The sequence below is a fragment of the Rhipicephalus sanguineus genome, chromosome 5 (genome assembly GCF_013339695.2).
Source record: "Rhipicephalus sanguineus isolate Rsan-2018 chromosome 5, BIME_Rsan_1.4, whole genome shotgun sequence".
Lineage (NCBI taxonomy): Eukaryota > Metazoa > Arthropoda > Arachnida > Ixodida > Ixodidae > Rhipicephalus > Rhipicephalus sanguineus.
Genome location: NC_051180.1, coordinates 72,055,102 through 72,070,707, shown reverse-complemented (window position 1 = coordinate 72,070,707; position 15,606 = coordinate 72,055,102). Strand labels below are relative to the sequence as shown.

At 47.0% G+C, this 15,606-nt stretch overlaps 1 long non-coding RNA gene across 1 annotated transcript; it reads left to right on the top strand.

The window, feature by feature from the left end:
- The first annotated feature begins 9,930 nt into the window (after window positions 1-9,930).
- On the top strand, window positions 9,931-13,316 carry LOC119393747 (uncharacterized). The gene is made up of 3 exons (XR_005183989.2): window positions 9,931-10,109; window positions 11,912-12,067; window positions 13,067-13,316. It is a non-coding gene; the product is annotated as an uncharacterized LOC119393747 (long non-coding RNA).
- The last annotated feature ends 2,290 nt before the right edge of the window (window positions 13,317-15,606 follow it).

Sequence of the window (15,606 nt, the reverse complement as noted above, 5' to 3'; positions counted from 1 at the left end):
CCTTGTGATTCGTATACTGTGCACATTTCATGTGTCCCTCTTTTTTTTTTTTTTCATGCGGTAGGATGGGACGCAGCAATAAACAGAGACAACATGTGCCGAACTTAAACAAAAATTTGAGGTGCGCAGACAGGTCCCTGCCACACGCGACCACAAAGGTGCTCCTTGAAACGCATATAACGCTTTTAGCAACGTAACGTGTCCATAGTAGAAAGGCATGCTGATGTCATCTATATTTGCACTGTAGTAGTCATTAATTACCCAAGCAGTACATGTGACACTGAGCTTCCTTCAGCATGATGTTTCTTGTAACTTGTGCATGTAATAAATGTCAGTAATGCTTTAAAAACATGACACTGCAGTTTCACAATGTACGTTTATTTACAGAAAGTATATGCCATCTTTGCGTTCGTGTGAACACGAATAAATTCTTTTTTTTTACAAGGTTCTGTCTTGAAGAGACTGCTTACATATTCTTTCACATTCTTCTGCATTCACAAATGAGCACACTTCTGAATAAAAAAAAGGTACTTGAAATGCCAGCATATGATGAAACCCAGCAGCGATTTATTATTACCAGGAAATTTAACTTCGAAACGTTTTCTTCTACTTGTTAGGTAACATCTTAGCAGGTAAGAAATCGCGCTGCTGAACTTCATTCACCACATGGGTCGGTTCCTGCTGACAGCGAACACATCTCCATGAGGGTAACATGCAGGATCACTGCTGTACTTGCATTGAGATTCAAGTTAAAGAGCCAAAGGTGGTCAAGATAAATTCACTCCTCCACGGCAGCGTGGCTCACAACTGTATCATGGTTTTGGCACGGAAAACCCCATATATTATTGTTACGTCTCTTTGGCACATGTTTCTCACTGAAATCAAACTTGCCTAGTGCTGTTGTCAGTGGTGCAGTTAGCCAAATAGTGGATTACCATTGCGGACAGCTTGTCCAGGAATACATGTGGGGTGTGATGACCTTCCTTGTCTATGCAGTGGTTGGGGGTTATCACTGACAACACTTCTGTGCTCACTATTGTAGTCATCGCTGAAATCATGAACACTTTTGTCACCTTCTGCAATGCAAAGGCAAGTGCAACACTACACATGCTGCAGCAATGTGAGATGCACATTCTGATTCTTAATGGAGGGTACAGCACTGCTGAACGCAGAGAAAGCAGCTCTTCATTAGCCCAATACAAAGCTTCATTACAGACTGCACTGCAGCATGTGCGGTGTAGCACTTGCCTATTTAACACTGTTTCTGAGAGGACAGCCTTGGAGAGGTGTCAGGAGCCATGGTCCTGGTTTGTAGCCTCTGTGACTCGGTCACCTGCACAAATACAAGTGGTGTGTTGTAAATACTACTTCAATGTAAGGGATCCACAAGGCTGAGCCACACAAAGATAGCAATGATAGAATGATCTACATGATCTAATGCTATACACCTCACCAGTCTGACTTACCCGTACTATGCGAAGCATGACTACTACAAATAGGTTGTCAGGACAATGTGAGTCATTTGTCGATATTATGGAGCGGATAACCGATAGCTGCAAGATGACACACATGCAGCGAGCGACATCCTGTCAGTTGTCACAGTTACCAAGTACCTGGAGCTAATCAAACAGGGCATTAACCATAGCGCGAGCAAATATTCCGTTAGCTCAAACTGTGAATATCCCAACTTTTTGTTCTGCTCACCTAGAGGCCAGAAGGTACGGCCGCGGCAATCCGGGCCCCTTCGATGCGCTCACGCAGCCGCGTTGTCCGCCAGACGTGGGCGTCGTAGTCTGCAGTGCTTCACGGCAGGATTCCGATGTCTGCGTCGCAGATCTGACGAAAGCGTGAACCACTGTGAGCCACATTTCGCTACGCGGACATGCGCTCGAAAGGATGGGAAGACCGATACTTACTAGCATGACGATGTGGGCAGAATGTCCTTTGCGGGGATAAAATGCCGCCTTGTGATGGTCGCCCTTCGGTGCAATGATGACGGCAACGCTGCCGTTCACGCATCCGATGACGCCGGCAGCCGTAGGAAACATTGAAGGCCTCCTTTTCATCCGGCGTCCACGGGAAGTGAACCCACTTGTTACGCATCCCGGCGTGCACGATTACCTCCGCCACAACATCGCACACAGTCTGCTCACCGCAGCTTGCATGATGACAATAGTATCCTCGCTTCCAAACGAGGCTTGAAAGCTGCCACTCGCGAAAAACCGAAGGCCGCACAACACCCACAGGCTGCACCGACAGCGCAGTCAGTCGCGCCGTCGCGCGCCTTCCTCGGCCACTTCGTCGCACAACCGCTGCACCTTCCTTTCTTCGGGCGAAAGTGACGGCGAACTCTTTCATCGACTGGCATGTCGAACGCGTCGTCGGGCGCCCACGGTGCTGCCGAGCCGCCGAGCGACCGCCGCGAACAACACGAAAAAGCCTCTGAGAAATACGCTGGCACCGCCATTTTTGCTGTTCCGTCGAAACGGGGCCACTCGCTGGCTGTTCCGCGCTTCGACGGAACCGATTCCGTATATTTTAGCATAATGAGCACGTACTCGTCATTTTGACGTCACCAAAATTTGGGCTTCCGACACGTCACTTGAGTGACAGGTGAAACGGCCAATCACGGGGCGCTGATGGCGGCCAAAACGGAATACGGAACACGGAACAGCGGTTCGTTATACGGCCGTAGGTGGCTTTTTAGTCTCGTGCGGTGAGAAGGCCGTAAGAAAAGAAGCGCGCGTGCGGTCTAGCCCGGCCGTGGCCCAGGCCGCACGAGACAAAATGTGGCAAAAGCGTTCGGCGCACCCATATAGCCGCTTAAAACTGGCTTCACTTGGCTTGAAGCGTATAAGTAGGTGGCGGCAGAGTAGCTCGGCTGGAAATTTTTTTAGGCGGCTTAGGTAGTGTTATAGTGCCTAGAATATACTTACTAGTGTGCCGGCCGCGGGCGTCGCGGTGGCACGGAGAATGATGCCTTCCACCGGCGGCCACCAGACGGCGATAGCCGTAGGGACCATGTAGGGAGCATAACCATTTTATGCTGATGATATTGTCTTATTTGCGGACAGTCAAGATGATATACAGCGACTGGCAGATATATGCGGAAGGGAGTGTGAGGCTCTAGGACTAGGATTCAGTGCAACAAAATGTGGATTGATGGTATTCAATGATCACGGAGACCATACGGTATTAATACAGGGCCAAAAAATACCGAGGGTAAGCGAGTACAAGTACCTCGGAGTATGGGTAAATGAGGGGGATAGATATATGGAGGTTCAAGAGAAAGCATCGGTAGCAAAGGGAAAGAGGAATGCTGCAATTATGAAGCACAGAGCTTTATGGGGATACAATAGGTATGAGGTGCTTCGAGGGCTGTGGAAGGGTGTGATGGTTCCGGGGCTTACATTTGGGAACTCAGTGGTGTGCATGAAGTCAGAGGTGCAATCAGGAATGGATGTAAATCAAAGGACGGTGGGCCGCCTCGCGTTGGGCGCTCACGGGAAGACGACAAATGAGGCGGTAAAGGGTGATATGGGATGGACAGGCTTTGAAGTGAGGGAAGCGCAGAGCAAAATGAGATTCGAAGAGAGGCTGAGGAAAATGAAGGAGAGTAGATGGGCAGAGAAGGTTTTCAGGTATTTGTATAGAAAAAGCGTTGACACGCAGTGGAGAAAAAGAACTAGGAGGCTCACCAGTAAATATACGGCTGGCAGTGCGGGCGATATGGCAACAAGGAGCATTAAGCGGAAGGTCAGAGAGGCGGAGAGGACTTATTGGATGACAGCGATGGAAAACAAGCCGGCTCTGAGTAACTACCGAAAAGGAAAAAACGAAATAAGGAGGGAAAGGTTTTATGATAATTCAAGGGGAAGCGCTTTACTGTTTGAAGCAAGGTCGGGCTGCCTTAGAACGCGTAGTTATAAAGCGAGATTTAGTAACGAAGAAGAACAATGTACATGCTGCGGGGGAACTAAGGAAACGATGGAACATGTACTGATTGAATGTGGCGATATTCACCCAGGTATACGTGTGGGCACGAGTCTACATGAAGCCTTGGGTTTTAGGGACAACAATGGAAAGCTGAACACGTCCGCGATAGAAATAAGTAAGAGACGGTTAGAGTATTGGTGGCAGAAAAGTAGAGATAAAGAACAAAAATAAATAATGGGGGAAAAATAAGGTCATTCTGCCTTAAGAGGCAGAGAGATGGACCGTGAATTTATATTTTTTGGTATAATAACATAGATTTAATCAATGTAGATAAGGTATTAGGCCAACATGAAAGAAGGAAGCTTTTTTCTTTTTTTTTTTTCTTCGAGCCTGGTGGCAGACATGTCACCGCCCCGTTTTAAAGGGGACGCTCATAGCATCCATCCTTCCATCCATGTAGAGTGCCTCGATGCGCGCAGCGCGCGGGCATCAAGGCACCCTAGGACCATGCTATGCCGAGCGGCGTCTCTAGCCGACGCGCGCGCCTGTGAGAGACGCCGACGGGCACACGCGGCCAGTTTTGCGCTGCGGAACGTTGGTTGGGGTGCCAAGCGTAATCGAAAGAATGTGATTTCGTAGCACTAACAAGCGATCGTACGCACAGTTATCATTAATATGCTGCGCGATGCCGGCTGTTTCTTCTAAAAATACTATTATATGCGACACATGACCACAAATGCTAAACTGACGGCAATTTGTAGCTAATTACCATACATTTACTAATGATCTGTTTATTTACCTAAGGACAAATATTTTACTAATTATATAATTAATCAGCTAACGACACACATTTTACTAATTATCTACGTAATCACCTAACGACGCTCAGTGTAGCAATTATTGAAGTGTTTCTCACAAACGACAGGCGCCGGAATCAGCCTTTGATTAGTGCTCTTTATATTATTCTCCCACTCGGCTAAACTTAATTAAATTTCTGTGTCTACAGGAGCGCTGAATAATGAGACCCGCTCGTCGTTTGAGCGGTAGCCACTCGTACAATATGGGACAAAACAGGTGCTGTCTTTACGCCTCGTTTACTGCGACCACATCGCGGTTCTGTGACCAGAAACAACTGCGAAGCGCGCGCACAGAAAAGAAACCTAGCAGTGACATGCGGAGACACCATAAGCTACTGGCTCGAAGGCGACAACGCCCCACAAGTTTACCGCAACGGAATATTTCTTAACTCCGTGATCACAACCGACTGCGCTTACTAACGGGCATCCGAAGCGCAATTGAGCGACGCGCGGACGCGCGTGCAACGCGCGCGCTTGGCTTGATGCGCCGCTCGGTTAGCATGGTCCCTAAGAGTGTCGCCGTCTGGTGGCGTCCGGCGGAAGGCATCACCGTCGGTGCCAGCGTCTCCCATTGGAAACGTTCGGCGGTCGGCACACTAGTAAGTATATTCTAGGCACTATAACACTAGTAAGCGAGCGTCTAGAAAACGTACAAAATCCTTTTGTGTTCGACGGCTAGGTACCTAGGGAGAGAATCTCTAGGGATTTTCGATGGTGGCGCCGTCACATCTTGGCGGAGCTTTCTGGAACGCCGCTTCGCCGACCACGGCTGGGCTAGAGTGTACTATAGAAGTTCTGAGTGGGACGAGCAGCCGGCTCTGCACCTGCATCGTAGCGAAGCGCAGTTCGTTGACAGTTGGCGTGGCGGCGCTGCGGTCGCAGTGGATTGGTGGTGTTCGCACTGGCGGCGCTGGTTCGGACGTGTTCCAAGTGTGTTCGTCGTCGCATTCACCTATTAGCTGCGTGAGCGCTGCTGCTGTTTTGTCTCTGTCTACTACTGTGCTGTGGTGGGACCCTATAATGCCCAAATGACTGAGTGCCAACGACTTCGGCATGACTAAAGCTAGGCTTCGTCATTGCTACGCACCGGGATGCCGCACAGGCTATGCCGGCGTCAAAGCAGAAAGGAAGCTATCGCTTTTTAGCGTTCCAAAAGATGAAAGTAGAAGGAAAATCTGGAAAAGGAACCTCCATCGCAGCGACAAAGCTCTCGAGGAAAACTGTGCAGTGTGTGAGCTCCACTTCGAGGACCGCTACATACTGCGTGAATACGTCCACATCATTGACGGCAAAGAATTGAGAATCGCCCGCGGTGTTCCCGCGCTGACGCCAGACGCAGTGCCTACAGCCTTGCCCAACGCTCCGAAATATTTGAGCACGAAACTGCCTACTAAACGCGCTCCTCGTAAACGGGAAGCGCCTACCGTGCCGGGACCCCAGAATAGCAAGAAAGCCTGCACGAGCACGCCTGACGACGAGGACTTTGAAAGTCAAGGCGACGTGCAGGCCGTGTCGACAGCGTCGTTGAAACTAGAAAACTTGCGAGAACTGAGGACTCCGTCTAAATATTGGTCGGTGCATCAATTCCCTGGCTATGAAGGCGCTGTTTATACACTGTCGAAGTTGGATACGTGCTCTGGCACTGTCACTTCAGAGAGGGCAGTCCTTTTTCACATGAGCGTGATCGAGCAGGCTAGTTACATAACATTTCTGAATGGAAAGCTAGTTTCTGAAGGACTTGCAAGAACTGTATTGCAGGCAGAGGAAGCCCTTCTTCAAGCATCTAAATTTCTGAAATGCCCAGGTGCACTCAGCACTTCGTCTATTACCGAAGGGGATTTAACGACGAAGCTGCTGGGCCAGACAACACAGTTGTCTGGCCCAGCAGCAAGCACGTTGACAGGAATTTGCTTGTTCTGTTGACTCAAATGGTCGAAAATTTTGTAGACTTGGTCCAAAGCCACTAAGGGTCCAGACTTGCAACAGAAAGCCCACTTGACCATAGTCAAGTGGGCCTTCTGTTGCATATCTGGACCCTTATTTTCTCCTAATTGATTCAATTACAGCAATCTTAAAGCCCTTGTTTTCGGCCTTAAATTCTGCCAAAGCATTATTCTCGGCTATTCACTCTCACTCCTGCACTCCCTACTTTGGTAGCCTGCACCATAGCGTTTATTATAACATTTAAGCTCCGCATTTTTTTTGAAACCGTGGTTAAAAGCAATAAATTGTTTACAAGGTTAGCACTGGTAGTTAAATCTGTGTAGAGGATTCTCGGTATATCTGAGTAATCTTGCGTGCGGTCGCAGCATGCTCAAAATATTGTAAGTAATTGCAATAATTAAAAAGGATACTGAAGTATCCCGACAGTTTCGAGGGGTGTGCGAAAAGCTGCAAAAGTAGTACGTCAACGGCAGCTATCACTCTCCGGCGTTCAGACAAACGAACGACTGCCGCTGAAAATTTCCATGGTAGAAAATTAGCGCACTGACACCGCATTCACTTCTAATTTATGCAGTTGCCACCACGACACTTTTAAGTGGTCAATTTCTTAGAGAAATATGACCGGATCAGTCAGTTGGTATCATTGACGCATCGCTGTCCGTCTTCTAGAGGGAACACGGAAAAGAATACACGGCACGCTTTCGTTGGAAAGCCTTATAAGTCACTTTGAATTTATTCTCACTTGTTTTTTTCTACCCTAATGTCTGTATATAGATCCTGTAAATAGAAAAACGGCGAAACGCGAGAAAGCGCGGCCGGTGCGCCCCGGCACGCTCGGTCGCGACTAGGTGAGGACACTCGCCAGACGCGATCGACCAGATAAAGTAACAACGCCGAGAGCCCGTCGGACCGCTGACGGCAGCGGATACCTACCGGCGGGAAGATGCAACTTCAACACAAAAACGCGTTCCCGTGGCAACTGGCGCTTCGCGGGAAATCTGAATTTCCTAGTCAGCGAACGCGGCTACGGCACGCCAGCAACTCGAGTTAGAAACGCATACCGCGTTTTTCACGAGCGAAAAACAAGACATGCAGCGGACGCCGGCGTTGCCGCCGACTGCGTCGGTTGCTATAGCAACGGTGCAGAAAGCATTTTCTCTCTTTAAGTTGCGTCTTCCCGCCGCTAGATACCCGCTGCGGTCACCGGACCAACAGACGCGCGCCGTTGTTACTTTATCTGGTCGAACGCGCTCTTCATGCAAGCCGAGGAGTGTCCTCACCTAAAGAGTATATATCTTACACTATAGTGTACTAGAATAATTTCCTAGTGACGCGTCTGAGAAGGAGCGCGCGTGCCCGTTTGTGTAGACGCCACCAGGCGCCGCCACTGCGCCTTTTTCTAGTCGACCGGTCGCTCTCTCCCCCGCTGCGTTTAACGCTCTCCTTCTCCGCGTGTGTAGGCGTTCCTTAAGCACCGGACTCTTTGATTGCTGCGCAAAAAGACTGCATTTACTATAGTATACTGTAAAGAAATTTTGTGAAAACCACAGCAACATACTAGTATCGACAACGTCGTCTGCTAGCGTAAATGCCGCAGACCGGCGGATTCATTGCAGTTCGGGACATCGCCTGCAGCAGTATCTATTCGCATTTTTTTATCATCCATTTGCACAAACCCATCATATGAGTAACTCTGCATGTTTTGCTTCTATTGCGCAATATCTAGCAAATCGCATGCTCATCGCAAACTACACAAAAGTGCTCAGCAACGTCTACGCTGCGTTGCTATGCCAGAAGGCGTACGATGAAATAATGGCCTCGACGGATGCATATTGATGGTGGTAAACTTTTCGTGATTTATTCTCAGATACAGAAACGCAGCTAAACAAGATTATTCCGGCGTTTCCTTACCTCATTTTACGGCGTGCTACGTACTACATGGAAGCATCCCACATGTAAGCGTCCGGAGAAAAAAAAAGAAACAGCATATCCACGGAGTGAATGATGATGAGTGGGCGAAGCTGCGGAGGTTCATCGGTAAACCGTGAATCTTCCGTGAATTCTGCCCAGTACATCATCACCGACGTGAGATCGGGCGCGTTTATACTAAAGGTTCGATGAGTTATGACGACTTGCAGCTCACTTTAATTTTACATGTACGCTGTGAACTTTCATTGTTTAGAAAACCATTGCTTTAGAAAACATCTGGCGTCTTTCGTTAAGCAGCTGGCGTCTTTTCGTTTTGCTTTAGAAACATCTGGCCTTCTTTCGTTTTGCTTTTACAAAACATCTGGCGTCTTTCGTTGGTTTATTTCATCAATCAACGGCGTTTTGAACAAAATTTTTATTGTTTAATCACGCACAGGAGAAATCTCACCAGGCATAACCTTGGAGGTAAACAATGGCTGCTAATGGGAATGAGAGACAGAAGAAGTCGGCTTTTAGCTAACACTTACACTTCTAGTTCTACTAACGTTTCCTACTGGAACATGCCAATGGCTGCTAATGGGGAATGAGAGACAGAAGAATTCGGCTTTTAGTAAACGCGCACGCTGCGAATTTTTTATTGTTCAACAACGCACAGGAAATATCTCCCACCGGCACCACCTTGGAGGTCAAACCGTAAGACTGGTTACGCACTACGACTACTACGACGACTACGAGGGACGAACGGGTGCCGCCTTAAGGAGCTTCGCCCCTAAAAGTCATCCACCATTTTTTTTTTCACAAGAACTACGACGTTGGAAGTAGCGTCGCAGGGGACGCGCACGAGGCAAGCAGCTGCAAAGCGCGTCTGAACCGGCCAAAACCGGCGCGAACTGGCTCCGCGACTAGAAAATAGCGCAGCAACGCCACCAGTGGCGTCTACTGGCGTTTGCTTCAACCGGCCTATTGTCCCTGCCTCCTGGACGCGTCACTAGGAAATTATTCTAGTACACTATATCTTACACCGTGGTCGCGACCAATCCAGTTCGCCCGCAGCGCCCCCTATTCCGTCAACGAGTGCCGCCTCGGCAAGAGCGCTCCGTTCGTCCCACTCAGATCCTTCTAGTACACTCTAGCCGGGCTAGACCGCACGCGCGCGCGCGCGTGCCGTCTACCCCGGCCGTGCGCCGACCGGTGTGACCGGTGTCGGTGTCGGCTGAGCGCGTACGTCACTTGTCTCTGCGCCAACGACGATGACCGCGACTCATGCAGCACATGCAGCTTTCGTCTTGACAACCACTGGACAACGTAGTCCGTGAACCGGTGTCCCGTAGCGACTTCGTCGTGACTGCCTCAGAGAACGTCTAGTACTGCCTTTGCTTGATTGACGGACGTCGAGGGCGAAACAGAGCGAAGGTGCTGCAATGCGCTGCCTTGCCACGACAAGTAAGTAGCGATCTCTGTTATTTCGAGTTGTGCTCCGCTAGTCTGAAATGTCGGCGTACCCGTTACATTTACATATCAGAGAGCGTGATCATATAGCTATGCTGCCGTTCTTACGTTGTGGATACGGAGCGTGATAAACATTTCGAACTGCGGCACAAGAGGCTCATCCGCGATCGCTGCGCGAGCAGAAAAAAGTTTTCTGCGAAGGAACCGATCGTGTGTTTTCATGCACTACAGCCGCTACAGTTCGACATGGTTAACTTGCACCAACTCGCCCAATGTTCGGCTTTGCGTAATTGATAACTGCTACTATTATTATCTCATCAACTAATAGGAACAGTTCCTTCGCGCATAAAAGAAGCCTGATTGCCACAAGTGTTCAGGTTTGAATGTCGGATTTGCTTGCATTATGAAGTGTCATCGCGCTCCATGTTTCCAAGGGATTGCAACTGCTTGCAAGAGGAAGCAGGCGCTCTTCGTTCGCTAGTTTGATACAAGTGCCACAGTTCACCAGACAGCACTTAACGTGTTTAGTGCGCTCGCATTTAGTGTTGGTTTGTAAAGAGCCTTCTACGAATTGTAAGCTGAATTGTAAGCGTACTGACGGAAAATATAAAATGAAAGACGAGAAGCGTTCACTCTTTTTTGTACACCGTATCTCATGTGCCTGCTTAGCTGGCCTTCAGTAAGATTATGCGCCATGTAATGCTTATAAGGATTGTGAGAGTGATACATTTAAAGTAGTTGCAATAAAAAACCAATGTAAATGAAAAAGGTATGACTATATACAGCAGGATATATGCATCTTTATTTAAGGCATGAACAGCAAGAATGAGGTTAGCTCAAGCAACCAACTTTGCAAAAGGCCAATGGGTGCACAGTCTAGCAGCCTTACGCTTCCTGGAAGACCCTTGTGTAACATTGCTTGTCACTCACACCAGTCAAACTTGCTTATTGAATGAACATGTCGTAGGCTAGACTGCTCTGCTGTCTGCTATATGCTACAACAACATGGCAAACATGCTTTCTGTGTCCCCCGAATATAGGATTACAGCAACATGCAAGGGTGCAGCTGCCACTCTGGTGCAGTAGCGGTACTGTCCATAATGCACCATCCTTTCATAATAGTCCGAAGGTACTAGCCTACACATGGTGTTATCGACACTTGGCTCAAAGCACAACCAAGGCCTATTGAGAATGTAATTAAGTTTTACCTTCACCATCCATACTTGATGTTGAAAAATTTCTTCTGCCTACCTACCGTAAAATCCCGAGCAAGCGCCCCCTCCTTTTTTTCGGATATTTGAAATATCTGCAGATGGGACCGAGCCAGTGATCCCCCCTGCCTGCCGCCCTTTACACTGCTTCATTCAGTGTTTTTATTCGCTTGACAAGGGCTAATAACGACAGCGAATGCATGCTCATTCAAAAACGCATTTCATTGGAAGCACGTGCGGCTCTTCTACCTCCATATTGAATTTTGATCCGTGACCGAGCAAGGGCCCCCCTTCAAATCTTGTCCGATTATGTTTTTATGGGAGTGGTGCTTGCTCCGGATTTTACGGTATTCAGTTAAAACTCGATCTAACGAAGCCATGAGGACACTTGAATTATTTCATTAAATCAGGAAGTTTGTAAAATCGAGAAGCGGATTTTTTGGCTCTTTGAAATCTAAAATTGTAACATATAAAAATAACCAAAAGCTACCAGGCCATTGCTCTCGTGATTAATCTAATTGCTGCACAGGTGAAAAGTACGTGAGGGTGGCTCTGACATGAGGCTCCCTTGTCGCCTATGTCCAGGTGATGCAAGCCAGAAAGACCATTACGTGAAGCAATGACGGGCGAACATATACGTGGAGAACGAACGAAGTGATTGTGCGAGCAGGCCAAGCCAGAAAGTTGCAAGGAAACTATTAGTGCCACAAAACCAGCCACCGCCGCCTCTAGCACCATCCGGTACGTAAGAACGCTACTGACTGCTGAGTCCATTGCTCCATGCATGGGCACAGTGGAGCGCCAGCCTCATCAAACTAATGCTCTAGGGCTAAAGCGTTAGAGTGCACGCTCGAAGAATTTTTTTTTCTCCTCTATATCTTAACTCTGTCAAGCAAGTAGCACACAAAGTGAAACTATATATCTTCTAGCTCAAACAATGTCCACTGTCCTTATGCAGCCAAAGCTTTAATAAAGTGCTGTGTGTGAGCCAGACACAATTTTGTATTCTTAATCTGTAAAGCTAACGATATTCATTTGGAAACATTGTTATTGCAAAAAGCTTCTACTTGGGATGCTGCTTTACATCCTTGAGAAACCTTCAGTAGTGATTTTAAAGTCCCTTGGAATTGGGCTATCGAAACCTGTACAAACCCTGTTACCTTCTCAGCCTAGAGTTATAGGGACACTAAAGAGCAAAACGATTTTTCTCATATTAGTAAACTACTCTTTCGCAATACCAAAAACACCACGCTTGTTGTGAGAAAACACGCAAAAACAAAATGTGGGTGGTGACGCCACCTTGAAGTTTCCGCACCATTTGCCGTGACGGCGCCTACTAGGGACTACGTAGATCTTAATCGGTAAAAATGAAGTACATTGTCCTCTGAGGGTGCCATAGACTGAACATACCAAGTCTGGGGTAATTTTGTTGAGCCAATGGTACCAAAATACCATAAATACACTTTAAAATCCGTTACGTCACGTGGGGAGATTTTGGCACGAAATTTAAAAAACGAAACTTTGAACTTGATTTTCTCCTCTATTAATAAACCTATGATGGCGAAATTAATGACATTAGAGTTCTCAGAGCACAATTTATCGATCTAAACCGATTCATTGTTTCTCTTTAGTGTCCCTTTAAACTAATGAACAGTTTTTGTGATTCACATTTATGAAAATGAATGCAATAGGGTTTTCAGCTGTACTATAGTGTGCAATATACAACCTTTATTTGTGCAGGTGCCCGTGCTGCAAGTACAGTCATAACCCCTGTGGAGGGGATCCGACCCCATGGAGAACGCAGGGGCTGACGAGCTGCGTTTAAGTATGCTTTGCTGGTGCTTTTAGCTATTTCAAAAGACACAAGAAGTGGCCCGACATCACTTGGCCATAGGCTGCTCTTCCTCATCTCAATGAGCATAGCTCTTGGAATGCTGGCTCCGCCAAAAAACTAGCCATAAAGTTCAAAGTAAAGTTTTTAAACCATGTACTTTTTGTCATCTCATGCGAGCTGCCATACACACACAGATGAATCTTTGTTGTTGCTTGGAGGTAGACTTCATGCTTCTCTCCCAGCAGCCCAGCTCTCTTCTCTTTCTATTATGTATTACTTTTCTTTGATTTATGCTTCAATGACCAAAGTATGCATGCTCACTCCCTGCGTGTGAAGGAGAAATGCACCGGCGTTGAAACAGCATAAAAGGATGTGAAAGGTTAAAGGACCCCTGACAGGTGAAATTTTAGTTTGTGACTTTTTTTTACTGTAACTTGTAGCCTTGTGTCTGGCGATGCTGAAATTGAGTGAGGCATAAGCGCTCTGACATATCGTATAATTAATGCTAGTGTCGGTAATTCTGGCCACTTTTAGCTTCATTTTGAAACACCCGCCTCAAGTCATAAGAAACTACTGCCCCACAGCGGGGAAGCACCTAAGACATTGTGTGCTAAAGGTTTGGTGACATTGATAGCGCAGTTTTCAAATCGGAGGCCCCCTGCGCGATAAAGTATGAAACGATGTGGGTGCTTCGGTATGAGTTAAGCCGGTTAAGTGCGTGTCCCCTCAGGAAAATTTAAAGCATTCCTGGCTTAAGCAGCCAAAACCAACCTGTGAGCAGCCCGACAACTGAGGGAGAGGGACGAGAAACAATAGCCTTGGTCGGGTGCCAGTTGTGGTATTGTGTGTGACCTGTCCATCTTTTGCGACGTCAACAGTACTGGCTTTTCTTGTGGAACGTCACATGGGGCCTTCATCTACGTCATATTAGTGGATATGTCGCGAAGTGTTGCCAACTCGGATGAGCACTCTCACTTACTTTAAAACCAAATTAAAATATCTTGACGGTAACGTTTGCCACTAATAATCGGCCAGAAGTGCCCACGTGTGCAGGACAATCAAACAACACAAACATCTCGAGGTTTTGATTTTGGTGTCAGGGGCCCTTTAAAGGGAACTAAAAGTATGCAGAACAAGCACAGACACCCAGTGTGTGTGTGCATTCCATTCCTTCTTCTTGAGTAAGACTGAAATCTTGACTGTCTCAAATGAAATAATTTCACTCTTCACACTCTGCAATTATTAGCTTAAAATTTTATTTAACTATGAAACAAAAAGGGGCACCAACCAGTCTAAACAGAATGTTTATGACGTTTGGACTTCCAGAATGGAAGCCTTGTTCACGAATACGTCATAAGTGGTTTGTTTTATTTAGAAGATGAAACGTCATAAACATTTTGTTTGGACCGGTCTGCGTCTCTTTTTTATTTCAAATGTACCCTCCTAGCCAGACTGGATTTCGCCATGATCCCGACTTCAAATGTCATTTAACGTACCAAGTAAGTGCTCACTCAACAGCAACATCTTGTGTTGACAACTGTGTAGAAGACTAGGAGTGGTGCTGTCATCATTAGGATCTATTCAGTGTGTTCTAATAAAGGAAGATGTCGATGGAGGGCTTCACCATGGGGACAGCGGCTCATCCTTTTTTCTTCATTGTGTCTTTCTCCATAATACATTGAGAGCCAATCTTTGTGATTGTGAGACTTGGCACAGAAAGCTAGGGCTATTTCTGAAGCATAGTAGCTTGTAATGTTTTAATTGTCATAATCTTTCACAAGTGGGACCTTTCACAAGTGGGATCTTAAGAGTGGGACCTTTTATCTTTGTTTTCGCAGTCGCAAGTTGATTAATGAAAAAGAAAAAGTTCAAAATCAAACTTTTGAACTTCGCGCCGAACCCCACTACCGGTCAGTCAGCATGACGTCACTAATCGATTTTATTATTATTTTTTAAATCTGCGGCTGGTTTCTGCAGATCAAAATGTTACGAAGCCTCAGCGAGAGTGGAAAAGCTCGAGACTGATCTTTGTTCCACACCTTTAGCTCAGCCAAATAGCCCAGAGGTATGTTACACAGTAATAAATTTTTCCCATGAAGAAAAAGTTTTCTATTTTATGCATTGGCGCCCGCAAATGACGGCTCGATTGAAGGCGATTTCGGTTTCGGTTTCTGACTGCGCAAAGCGCCACCTGTTTCCTGCAGCAAGTGTCATGGCGACTTCCTGTTTACCTTTCTGGCTCCAACGCGTGCTTTCAACTTCCAAACTTCTGCGCTGTTCTCCGTGACATTGTGAAATCTATATGGATTTATACGTGGTGATCATATCTAGTACCATCCGGAACATCGAGCATCAATATTTGATACGCGACAATTTGGCTACTGGTCGTCAGCAGGTAAGCAAAACGCCACTGCATCCTGCACAAGCTTGCGCGGCCCGCGTGGTA